Here is a 12,435-nt window from a genome sequence, read left to right as displayed (position 1 = left end):
GTTTTAAAGCCTTTACTTTAAAATATACGCCGTTCAATAGTCGACCTTAATCTTACAGAGAATGTGATGATTTTATGGATATTTAAAGTCAGCACTGAGACAAATGTAGTAATGCCAACATATTAAAAGAACAATATTTGTCTCTCATATATATAACACAGTTATATATATACAGTGTCAAAGAAACCTGTGTTTGAGTGAAGATTTAAGGTAACAGGAAATATAAATAAATGCAGCTTGAATCTTTACTGAAGCTCAGTGTTTGAAACAGACTCATTCACTGCTGTAACAACTAATACTGATTAATATAATATTGGCCATATTATATTTACATTACCAACGTGAGATGACTTTAGTCTCATGAACAACATTAATTGTTATTTACTAGCTAATCTTAAATGACTGTTCAGTACAGAAGTGAAGCCCAATAATCATGATTCACAGTCCCGTGGTCTCAGCCTCAGATACTTATCAAATCAAAGCTTGTGTACAAACAAACAAACAAACAAACAAAAGATTTTCTCCTTCATTTCTGTCAAACAAAGCTGTATGAAACGTTTCCAGCTGTTAGTGTCACAGTTGCTAGGCAACCTGGGCAGCGCAACGGAGGCTAGACCGTCCCATTTCACGAGCCTCACACTTCCAGCCTTAGCGGTCTTTAAGTACGCGGTCCTTGTGGACCATTAAGGCTGCAGACCCTGAATTGGGATACAGCCATAGAAACAGTGTTAGGCCTGTCTCACAACTATGGGCAATTTAGAGTTACCAATTAACCCATCCCCACTAACTGCATGCCTTTGGACTGTGGGAGGAAGCCGGAGTACCCGACGAGAACCCGCTCAGAGGGAGCTTCTTGCTATGAAGCAACAGTGGCACCATGCTGCCCCTGCATTCTTCCCTCTCAGAAAGTGGACTTTCCTCAGTCTTGCAGGCTTTGATGCTTTCTGGCCTCTCTGGGCTTGTTTGGTGGCAGGATCTTCAGAGCGGTTGGCTTGTCGCCTCAAACCTCAGTGGCATACACTTTGATGATTCTGACGCTGGAGAATTTTCCTGTCGGTGTCTAACGTCTTCTCCTGTCTCAGACTGGGGGAGGTTGCAGCCGAGTTTTTAACTCTTGACAAGCTCTGGCTTTTCTTTTTCTCCCAAATCATTACTGCGTGCGTCGTGCCGGGAACTCCGACTCTTACAATGACAAGGAAACGATCACGTGTCGGCCTCAACAGACTTCTTAGATAAAGAAGTGTCCATTCATAAAAGATGCAGCGTCGCAATGTGCAACTACACCTGAAGCTAAGAGAGGGAGAGCAGAGATGTTTCTCTCCAGAGAGACGAGCGACTTTGTCACTGCTCACTTATGTAACATAAACAAGGTTTGCAGGAAATGAATGAGCAGGAAATGCTATAAAAACAAGAAAAGAAAAGAAAAGAAGACAGATGGAGCTGAAAAAAGGAGAGAAGAAAAAAACTATGAGCAAACTTCATTGTGTGTCTACAGGGTTGTTGTGACGTTCTTATTGTGGCACTTTGGGCAGGAGGACGAGTCATTCAGCCAGAAGAAGTGAAATCTCAGTGACAAACACAGCTGCTCTGCTGAAGTGTCCTTCAGCAAGACACAGCATAACTCAGTGTTACAGGTAGGGCCTCGTTTCAGAGAGAATTTGCAGCTTATACCCAAAAACACACAGCAAATGAGGTGCAAACAAGCTTAGCAAAGATCTTCTACCAACACCGCCATCCAGAATCCCCTAAGTCTTAAATGGATTCCTCTCTGAGGCTGTGGGACTGAAAAAATCTTATTGGCTTCATGAATTTGGTGAAGACAAACAGTCTACAACACACACTCGTTTTAAACAATCAGCTAACAAGCTCTTCTACCGACGGTGTGAGAACATTGATGCGTTATTGCGCTCTTTACACACCAACAGCTCTGCAGGAAAAACAGCAACATGCAATTTATCAAAGCCTACTTTTTGCATGCCAAATTGGATTTCTGTCTTGTGGGAGTCAGATGATAAGTTGAACAGGTGAAGGAGCTTTGAGAGCATCTAAACTTTTTGTTCTTTCAACATCACTGTCTGGCAGCTTTCCCTCAATCCTCGCACTTATTCCACAGCACGCCTCTCTGATTTATTTGTTCTGGGGGCACAGGGAGTGCTCTTTCCTCTGCACACCTTTGCTGAATTGAGGGATGAATCCCCACAGGCTGTAGCCTTTATGTTCAGCAGCTTAACTCTGACCGAGCTGTGGGAAAGAAGAGATAACACTGAATTTCCCTACAGGGAGTAATGCAGGATCAGAGAAGACAGAAAACAAGAATCCCTCTTGAAAAATCACAAGAAACAAATTGAAACTTTGGCAGATTAAGAGACGTTTAAAACAACTTGTTGGCAAAATGTGTGAATGAATATCAGGAGGATTTTATTTTGCCTTCATCTGAAGAGAAAATGCAGCTCATGTCCTTTAAAGACAAACTAACAGTAAAAATATGTTCTGGTGTCGTGACAAACACTGACTACGCTTCTTAATAAAAGGTTTACCAGCATCAGACACAGACAGCATTAACTATTACTAACAATAAGCAACACTGACAAGGATAAAGTATCCATATGACTAACTGGATATGAACTGAGACCTTCTCCTGTTGTCATATCTATTTTTGCTACATCAAATGTATTTAGCATTGTTGTAATTTGATCTGATGAAAACAAAACAAAACGCCCTCAAAGTTAGAGAAAACTGAGATATGTTTCAAGATACTTCATATTGGACCAGATAAACTATCATCACGTCTTCCCTTGATTCTTTAGCTGTTAGTAGCTATCAGGAGCCTGGCTGTGCCGCTCAGTTGTAGCCCAACTTTGGAGAAGCATAATTAAAAGCACAGTTCTCCTTCAACTAACTGACAAATACTGTTAAGATATGATCAAAAGTTAATCATTTTAGAAATGCTCAAAACTTAGTGTTCTTATGCTGTCCTCGCCCTGAGTCTCTTAGTTTCACCAGCTAGACAGCGAGATAACGATGCTCCAATAACCAGACTTATTTCCTTTTTGCGCTGATTTATTGAAGAATGGCTTCTGACCATTGCCTTCTCTTTGACCATCGTAAAACTGAAAGTACAAAATACCGTATTAGCTAACTAACATTGAAAACTAGCTTGTTACACTCTTACTGCAAGCTAACAAGATAAAACTTTCAAATGTACAAATTATCGAACCATTTTTACACAAAACAAAAGATAATAATTATTTTATCGACACTCATACTTACAGACATATCTTGTCCAGGGCAACAACATTTTAAGGTCTGTATCAGCTTAGAACGATAACATTACGGTATCACTTTCCGCCATCTTTTATTTCTTCTTCACGTTCTTATTTTTTCCTTTCCCAAAGTAACCGAACCCATATTACAAAGCAGCCACTAGAGGGAGCTCTAGGGCAGTTTACAACTATAATATTCCATTTAAGTTATAAAAGGCAGAACAGTTCTTATGAAAATACTGTCAAGTTGTGTAAAAAAAAAACTTGGCTTCAAAAAAAAAAAAGAAATAACATATATACATATATTAGTGCTGTCAGCGTTAAAATGACGTTAACGTCACAACCGCATTAACACGGCAACAGTGTTGCCAACTCCTCAGTAAGGAAAATCGCTATTGGCTGTCCTAAAAGTCGCTAGAAGTCGCCAAATGACGTCATCGCCTAATTTGCATAATTGGTCATGCTAATCTAATTGTAACCTACGTTGTTGGAGAGAGAAATCACATCGTGGAAGAGACATAAAGTGAGTAAAAAACGTCCTAAATGCAGTTAGTGTTTATTTAAAACTACAAATTAAATTTCTTTTCGCAATTATAGTTTTTTAATGTCATAATTCCAACCCTGCTCCTTTATCCGGGCTTGGACCGGCAAAAGTGACCCGAAATTGGCACTCTGGTGGAGTTACTTTGTGTGTGTGTGTTTATAAGTAGTTTTAAACCTTGTGATCCACAAAACAGCATAACAGTAAAAGAAGAACTGATTGTTACAGTCAGTGCGGGAGCAGCGGCTTCGCTCATGCGCGATTCATTTGCCATCTGGACGCACAGGTGTGAACATCTCCTGCCCTGATAGCAGCTGGGGGAGGACTATCCTCCGCCTGGGAGCGCTTTGGCACGGGTGAGGTGACCATGGCAGCGCCGCTGCTTGTTGAGAGTAAGAGCGATACGCGTTTTCACGTCAAAAAGTCGTCATAAATAAGTCTCCAGTAACACCAGAAAAAGTCACCAGATTTGTGGCTAGTCGCTTTTTAGAAAAAAAGTCGCTAAGGGGGTCTGAAAACTCGCTAAATATAGCAACAAAGTCGCTAAGTTGGCAACACTGCACGGCAAATCTCCATTAGCGAGTTATCGCGGATCGCCCCGTGTGTGGGGCTGCACGGCATCAACGTGTTAGCTCGTTAATACGTTGACAGATTTGCTTTGTTAATGCGGTTATGGTGTTAAGGTCATTTTAACAAAATGAATGCTGATAGCACTGGCATATATTATATATATATATATATATATATTAGGGGTGCAACGATACACAAAATTCACGGTTCGGTTCGATACTTTGGTGTCACGGTTTGATATTTTTTCGATACAAAAAAAATGTTCATGCCTTTTTATTAATTTGTCATTTATTAAATTTTCACGGCACATTCTGCACCACCTCTCTGTGCGTTCATCATTTGTTTGAAGCCAGCTCACCTCCTGCAACCACTTTTCCGAGAATACGCGCTTCTTTTGTGGTTCGGACTCCTGACATTTCTTTGGAGGTGGAGGAACATCACAGTAATTGCTTAAAGGAGCTTCTTCGACATCTTTAAGAGTTCTAAACAAATGTCTGTCCTCCTCCAGAAAATCTTATGTATGCAAACACGCGTTGCAACTTCTTATCTTGTGCGCGTTTTTTATTTTGACAGCGAATACGCACCTGCGGACCACTTATGTGCAGCCCTGGTTATTTAGCTCGTCATATTGCAGCCACAGAAATTCTTTTGTCCATGAAACCATAAAGCTGCACTTTCTTTTTGCCTCATAGTCTGATTTGTCATAACTTTTCCGTTTCGTGGTAAGCTTTTCTTTGGCTGTCACTTCTTCACCCTGACCTGTCTTATTTGGCTCAGCAGAACTAAAATATATATCCTGCTGCTTTTACACACGCACTCACATAACGCTCAGCGATTCTCTGCGCGATCAACCTCTCACATGTTTAAGCTGCAGGAGATTTCACTTGTCATGTTTGCATAGTAAGCTAACGATTGATAAGATGATGTCAGAGGAATTGGTGCGCAAATTATCATCACTCACCAATCAGTGCTGTCGCTCTCTATACACAGTTCGCGCGATTGCAAAGTGAAAGCAAAAAACAAGCGCAAATTCAAACGCGATTTCAATATGTCACATATTGACAGTGGCTCACCGATGCCAATGACATAATTACCCAGCTACATTTCCGAAAGAATGCAAAAGCATTGACATATATTTTTCCTTCCTACGATAGCCCGACGGGCAGGGCAGCCCGACTGGAAAAATCGCTAGCCCTGGGACGTCGGGCTAGCGATTTTGCGAGCCCTGTATCTGATCGAGAAATTACTCATCTTTGGAAAAGAGAGTTTATTACAGAGAAATGGTTCTTTCCAAAATAAAAGCTATACTATACGCTTCTTCTGGGCTATATTCTCAGCAGCATATTAAACATATCAGGTCCCCATAAGGAGAATCATGTGCTAACGGCTGTCTAAATGACTCGGGTAAAGTTTGTATGCGTGCTTGTTGTTTTTGTCTGCTTCCACTTGTCTTTGCACTAGGATGATGTCGGAGTAAATGTGCAGTCATATTCGTTGTGTTCCCACTAGTGCTGTCAGCGTTAATCTGAAATGACGTTAACGCCACAACACGGCAAATCTCCGTTAACGAGCTAACTGCGCTAACACACTAGTTCCCACCCATGTAATTGAGCATTGCGTGGCACATCCAACATACTGTTTTACTTTAGTCCATGACACGCTTACCTTCAGGGTCATACGTCACATGAAGACCAAAATAGTTCCAAACGCCAGATCTGAATGAGGGTGGGGGAGGTTCAATTTGCCATGTTGCAAGGAGAGCTTAACTTCTGTCTCGCTAGCTTGCCCTGCGCTCAGTGAATCTGCGTTCGACTACTCCGCCTAGGCTGCACTGTCGAGCGCAGATCCACTGAGCGCTCAACACAGACAGCACCGTCAGAAGGAAAGTTGATAAAATAAATTAAAAATGTTGTATTGTTCGATACACATGCGTACCGAACCGAAAGCACTGTATCGAACGGTTCAATATCGATACGACTATCGTTGCACCCCTAATATATATATATATATAGTCAGATGTACTTTGTTGTAAGATATTCAGCACCACAACTGTGTTAAGAATGTGTTTGGTAATGTAGGGCGACAATAATCACTGCTGCTCCATATCTTCATTTACATCTCTGCAGACGACCGTTTTTAACAGATGAATGTGCTGTGGAGGCAGAGACGACTGTGAGCAACGCAGGAAACACATCTTGATAATAAAAAGCTTGATTGTTCTATTGTTCAACCAAGAGTTGTGAAATCCAAACCTAGAGAATACAATACGAGCTCTAATAACAGTCTTCACAAATTTATCGCCTCCATTTCGTTTATTAAATCCTCCTTTATTTTCCTACCGCTTCTCTCCTGCTCGCTCCTCAATTCATTCATTTATTCCTCCCCTGTGGTTTCTGTTCTAAGCCAGTGGAGATGATGGTTTTAAGTCTCCGAGTGCTGGTCCCCATTAGCGGCAAACTAAAATCTGCCTCTCTGACTGAGATGCTTTTGTTCAGCGTGCCTGCTCATCACTATTGTTCGACGCCGGGGCTTCTATTTGCAACCGAAAACCTCTAATGTTTAATAGCAAAGAGGCATCTTTAATGTGGCTACATGATATGGAAAAGAAAAGATCTGAATGGATTCCAAACGATGAGAAGCGAGCACAAAGTACAAATGAATACAAAGCGTACAAACGACACACAGAGAGACGAGACAGTTTCATGGTTTCCAGGAGAAAACCTGTTATTGCTCCAAATCTCTGCAAATGAAAAGACAAAATGTGAAAATCAGCTCCAATCAGAATGGTTTCGAAGACAAGATACTGAAACTTTTCCAAGCGAATGTTCAAAAATGTGTTGTTTAAGATATATCAGTCTTTACTGTTTATGTATGATAATGGCATTAAAAGCTACATACAGTCAAAGTCATCGCTCTGCTCTGTATCTCACCACAGCTACAGCTGCCCACCGTGTGGAAAGAATCCCAATTTGCAGTTTTAAAATTAGATCCTGCTTTAACGCTGCTCACGCCAGCTGATGAATGATCTTCATCTTCATTAGTCTTCATTCTAATAAGCTCTACTTCATAGACACACTAAGCTACTATTAGCCAAACTGTTACTGTAAACACTTGCCGTGTGATTAACTAAAACTAGCACGCAAAGGTTTGCGTGTCCACAAAAGCAAAGTCAAGTTTAACAACAACAATGGTGGAAAAAGTGGTCTTTGAATTTTTGAAGCCTGCAGGAAATTTAAATGACGTCTAAGCCGTTGTGAAAGATCTTTGTCACAAAGGGAAGCTGCTCTGGGATGCAGCTGAAAAACCCTTTCAGTCAGCAATGAGGGGTTGATTTTGTGCTTCGAATTGAGCAATTGGCAGTCAAATTGTCATTTGTGGATATTGACTGAATGCGTCGCTCCTCTCTGGGGAGAGAGACTCACTCATTTTGCATCTAAATTTGTTTACCAACTAAAAAGCAATCACATCATTAAAACATGAATCCTGTGATACATTATATATGATGAAAGGCGGTGAAACACAATCCTTCCTACGAGCTGAGGATTGTTTCCCTCAGTACTTACGAGCAAAAACACGAACAGGTGACAAATTAATGGGAATAAAAACACAAGCTATGTCGGTGCTTGGTGGTTTGACAGACGCTCGAAATCTCCCAGGTATTCAGATATCCGATGCGTGATAATCTTCACCGTCATCAGAGCATTCAGTGGGGCCTCATGTCCATCATCCCGGGAGAAACCATTCCACTCAGGACAGAATAATTTGTGTATATAATAATTTAACTCGCATTGACTGTTCTGTCTAAACGGCCAAGAGAACCCAAACCACGGCAGCAAAATGCTCCCACTGAATAACACAACCACCAGATCCCCTCACTGTTGGTGTCAAGGGTTTAATCTTTCACCCACGTGGACTAGAGACGTTCCTTTTGTCCACAGAGCTATTGCGTCAACAGCAATCTCAAACTGCCAGTCGCGTTGCTCGGTAACTAAACCAGACTTTAAATACAACAGCAATGATTTGGACTTCTTTAAGTTACTTGAAGACGTGAACTCACCTGAAACCCTGGCTGATTGGGACCCACACCCAGTTTCACACCTTGACTCAGGCGATTAGAGGATCATCAGGGGGTCCTTTTGTCCCTCTGTGGGGGGAAACTCCCACTAGGTTTATATCTGGGACTCTCCACCATTTGACCTTAGAACTGAAGAAGCTTCTCGGATGAAGGTGAAACGTCTTCAAGCAACTTAAAGAAGTCCAGACGCTTTTCTTTGCAAGCTCCTTAGACTACGATGACCTGGATGACTGAGAACCTTCACAGACAACAGCAATGATTGGCTCTTTGTGCTGTGCACATACAAAGTCAGGTTAGTCCTCTCTTGCAGGTTTGCATTCACTCACGCCTGCATTGCCTGTTTACAACGTTCTGTTACAAATACAGACGAGAACATCGCTGCAACAGAGACAATATGTCAAAGAGGGGAAAACCTGAACGAAGGTCTAGTGAAGGCCTGTAAGAGTCTATTGTCACACACATGCCTAGTCTATATTTTGGCATTTGATGACTCTGATAGCATAAAAGGGATTATTTCCAAGTTTCAAAGTTTGTACTAGCTAATAATAATCCAACAACCTATGAGGCGAGAAGCCTTTACACTCCCCTCCCATCTCCAACTCAAAATCCCATAACTGCTATTAGCTTCTGGTAGACTCATCCAAACACCATTAGCAGCCATCCACTATAAGTTTTCATTGCCTATAAAACCATTGTTACTGCTGAGAAGCTGCAGTGCTGGTCTGCTCTGCTTTATAGCTGCTGCTGCAGATGCTTACACTGTCCTTACCTCTGCTTTAAGAGGCAGCACACGTCCTTGAAACGCTTGTTTTGTGCTGGCAAACAGATGTGTCCTTGGTCAGCGTGAGCCTAATATACGATATAAGGGTACACAACACAGGACACAGACAGGATACCTTCACACTGATATTCATGGTGCTATTATACCTAACCTTGTGCAATGTAAGATGCTCCACAAAGAACTCCAGTAAAACACACACCACGTTATAGTTAGTCCTCATTTTTGGTGTTATAATTCACCCACACATGTCTTGAGTTTCATGCAGTCTCTCTTCTTTCTTTCTCTGCTTTCTGCTGTTTCTTGCAATCAGCAGTAGAGCTGAGTTTGTCATTAAAGGGTTAAAGGCAGGATAGAGCATGCAGAGAACAGCCAGCAACTGCAAGCAATTAGCTGAGCTATTCTCACACAATCTGATATTACATGAACTTCATGCGCAGAAGCTGGCAGGTTAAAAACAATTTGATGTCCAATTGTGCTGAAACGTGCACTCTCAAATGATGCTCAGTGAGGTCATTTGTGTGAACAATCAGGCTGCTGCACAGGTGTGAAAATGCTGCACATTATTATTATGTGGTGCCTACTCGAACTGAACCGGAACAGAGCACTGTGCTAATGCTGTGTTTATATCACAGGCAAAATGTGAAAAAGGTTTGCAGGTCTAGAGATGAATACAAACTCATGGCTTTAATGCTCTGTCATTTTACTCTCCACTCAAAAGACCACTCACCCCCAATCCAAAGCACAAATGTCGCACACAGTTTACACTCTGAGTGCAACAGCAGGGCGCAGTCTGTACTCAGGGAGTGTAAACTGTAGTTGGGCTGAAGTTGGTTTGATTGGTTTGACACCAGATTCTTACTGGCCCAAAAGATTTTTCCATTCATGGCATAAAATCCTTTCTCTTTTTTTTTGTTTGCAGACTTTAAATCATTCAGTTCGTGATTTAAAGTCTGCAATGTTTATGGGGAACTTGATTTGTACCCTTAGGGTGTGCTTTAAGGTGGGCCTGCCTCATTATGAGGATGTAGGGTTTCCCTCGGGTCTCACTTATGTCCGAACCTCACTCACTGGTGAAAACTCCAAGACTGCACCATCGAAGTAGCTCAACATGAGGCACCGCGATGGGACTGAAGTAAAGGTTGATATCATCTTAGTGGCTTTTATCTGCTTACAGGTAAAAAGCTCAATCAGCGCTTCCCGTGCTAACAAACCCAACAACCTGTCTGTAACCGCTAACACGCTGTACCTGTTGTATGACCAGTTTCATGTTTTATACAACTTCAAACACTCATCAAGTCACTTTATATGTCTCAGTTTCTATCAAGATACAAAACTCTCCCCTAAGACCCCCCCCCCCCCCCCCCCACACACACACACACACACACACAAACTCATTTTCATATCTTGGTGAGGACGTCTCTTTGACATGCTTTCCCTAGCCACTTACCCTAACCATCAGCTAAACCTAACCATAACCCAACTGTAACACATTTTGAGAAAAATGCCTTCAAACTTGTGGGGGCAGGTGTTTTGTCCCCGTAAGCGACTGTTGGCCCCCACAAGTATAGTGGCATGCCAATTTTCTGTCCACACAAAGATGTCTAAACATGTACACACACGCACACAAAAAACAGCATCATGCTCATCACACATTCTTCGTGTGCTCTGTCAATATAACTGCAAACACAAACACACAGACACTAGCAACACGCATGTAGCTATCACTTCTGTGTTTGTGTGTGCAAGGCTCGCAAAATTTCAAAATCTCTGGTAGCCCTTCGGGCAGGCATTCTTCAGTTTTTGGTAGCCCAAAATAAATTTAAGTAGCCCGAATAAAAAAGAAAGCAATTTTTTATGTTTTGTTTCCTTTATTGTACTTTAAAGTATAATATTGTAACGGAAACAAAAATTAATCAAAAAATCGTTAAAATACAAATCACAACAACTGTCTAGAAATTACAACCATCAACTGAAATACTTGGTTCTAATTGAACAGAAATTTATATGAACTTGTAAGAACTGTGTAGAACATGAATCAGTCTGTGTCAGATCCTGAATCTGAAATCTCCACTGAAGTCACGGGTAAGAAGTGGAACCAAGATCGAGACCATTTGCTTTTTGAAGTTTGCAAAGACTGCTAAATTTTGCCAGAGAGATTTCACTTGTCGCGTTTGAACAGTAAGCTAATGAGTAATAAGTCGATGTCAGAGGAATTGGTGCGCAAGTAATCGTCACTCACCAACCAGTGCTGCCGCTCTCTACACACCTTTCCGCGATCGCAAAATGAAAGTGAAAGTAAAAAAACAAGCGCAAATTCAAACGCGATTTCAATATGTCACATATTGACAGTGGCTCATCGATGCCAATGACATAATTACTCAGCTACATTGGCGAAAGAATGCAAAAGCATAGACATATTTTCCTTCCTATGACAGCCCGACGGGCAGGGCAGAGATAGATTTTGGTAGCCCGACTGGAAAAATTGCTAGCCCCGGGACGTCGGGCTAGCGATTTTGCGAGCCCTGGTGTGTGTGTGTGTGTGTGTGTGTGTGTGTGTGTGTGTCAGACAGCAACAAAACTGACAGACGTGCAACAAAGTATAGCAGTAACCTTCTAACCTGTGATGGCTTCAGAATGACTGAGGCATTATGAGTGTGTGGTGTGTTTGTCCGTGTGTTAGCCTTGTTAAAGATCCATTTCAATTCTGGAAGATTCAATATTTATCAAATAGAGACGCAGGTGTCTGCCTGCTGGATCTGAAATTACCACAGAGGATGAACGAGAAATGGAAAGAGAGGGAGGAAGAGAGAGAGGGGAGCTTCTGCAGCTTCTCCTCAGACCTCTGATCATTCCTCTGCTTAAGTGGGTTTCAAGTGGTGCATTTAGAAAAAACTCAGTAAGAGCAGTCATACTCTGGACCCCCGGTGGAAGAAAACATCAGTTACTCTGCAAAAGCGATCCTACCTGCTTCAGAGGGTTTCAGTATCTCTTCAACAATGTCAGCCTCTCACGACGAAGTACGGTAGCGATGTGATGACTCGATCAGGAACATCCTGGGAAAAAAGAAGATTTTCATTGATTAAAAATCTTTTTTTGGTTAATTAAAATGAGAATTCAATGTCATGTAAAACCTTATGTGCCAAGTCTCGATGCAGGCTCAATCATCCAGGCAAGGAAGTCCCAAAAAGTTGATTCTGTTCACCTG

The 12,435-nt window shown here is 41.7% G+C and overlaps 1 protein-coding gene across 13 annotated transcripts in view; it reads right to left on the bottom strand.

Moving 5' to 3' along the window:
• The window catches only part of si:cabz01090165.1 (leucine-rich repeat and fibronectin type III domain-containing protein 1-like protein), a 499,613-nt gene that overhangs the window by 176,090 nt on the left and 311,088 nt on the right, over positions 1-12,435 (bottom strand). For all 13 annotated transcript variants that reach the window (XR_015720013.1, XR_015720007.1, XR_015720009.1 and 10 more), the window contains one exon: positions 12,195-12,283. The gene's annotated coding sequence lies outside the window, so the exon portion shown is untranslated. The remainder of the gene's footprint in view (positions 1-12,194; positions 12,284-12,435) is intronic.

This window comes from Neolamprologus brichardi, chromosome 14 (assembly GCF_056152115.1).
Source record: "Neolamprologus brichardi isolate AB-2024 chromosome 14, ASM5615211v1, whole genome shotgun sequence".
Taxonomy (NCBI): Eukaryota; Metazoa; Chordata; class Actinopteri; order Cichliformes; family Cichlidae; genus Neolamprologus; species Neolamprologus brichardi.
Note: the sequence above shows the minus strand (reverse complement) of the source record. Positions and strands in the feature narration are given on the sequence as shown.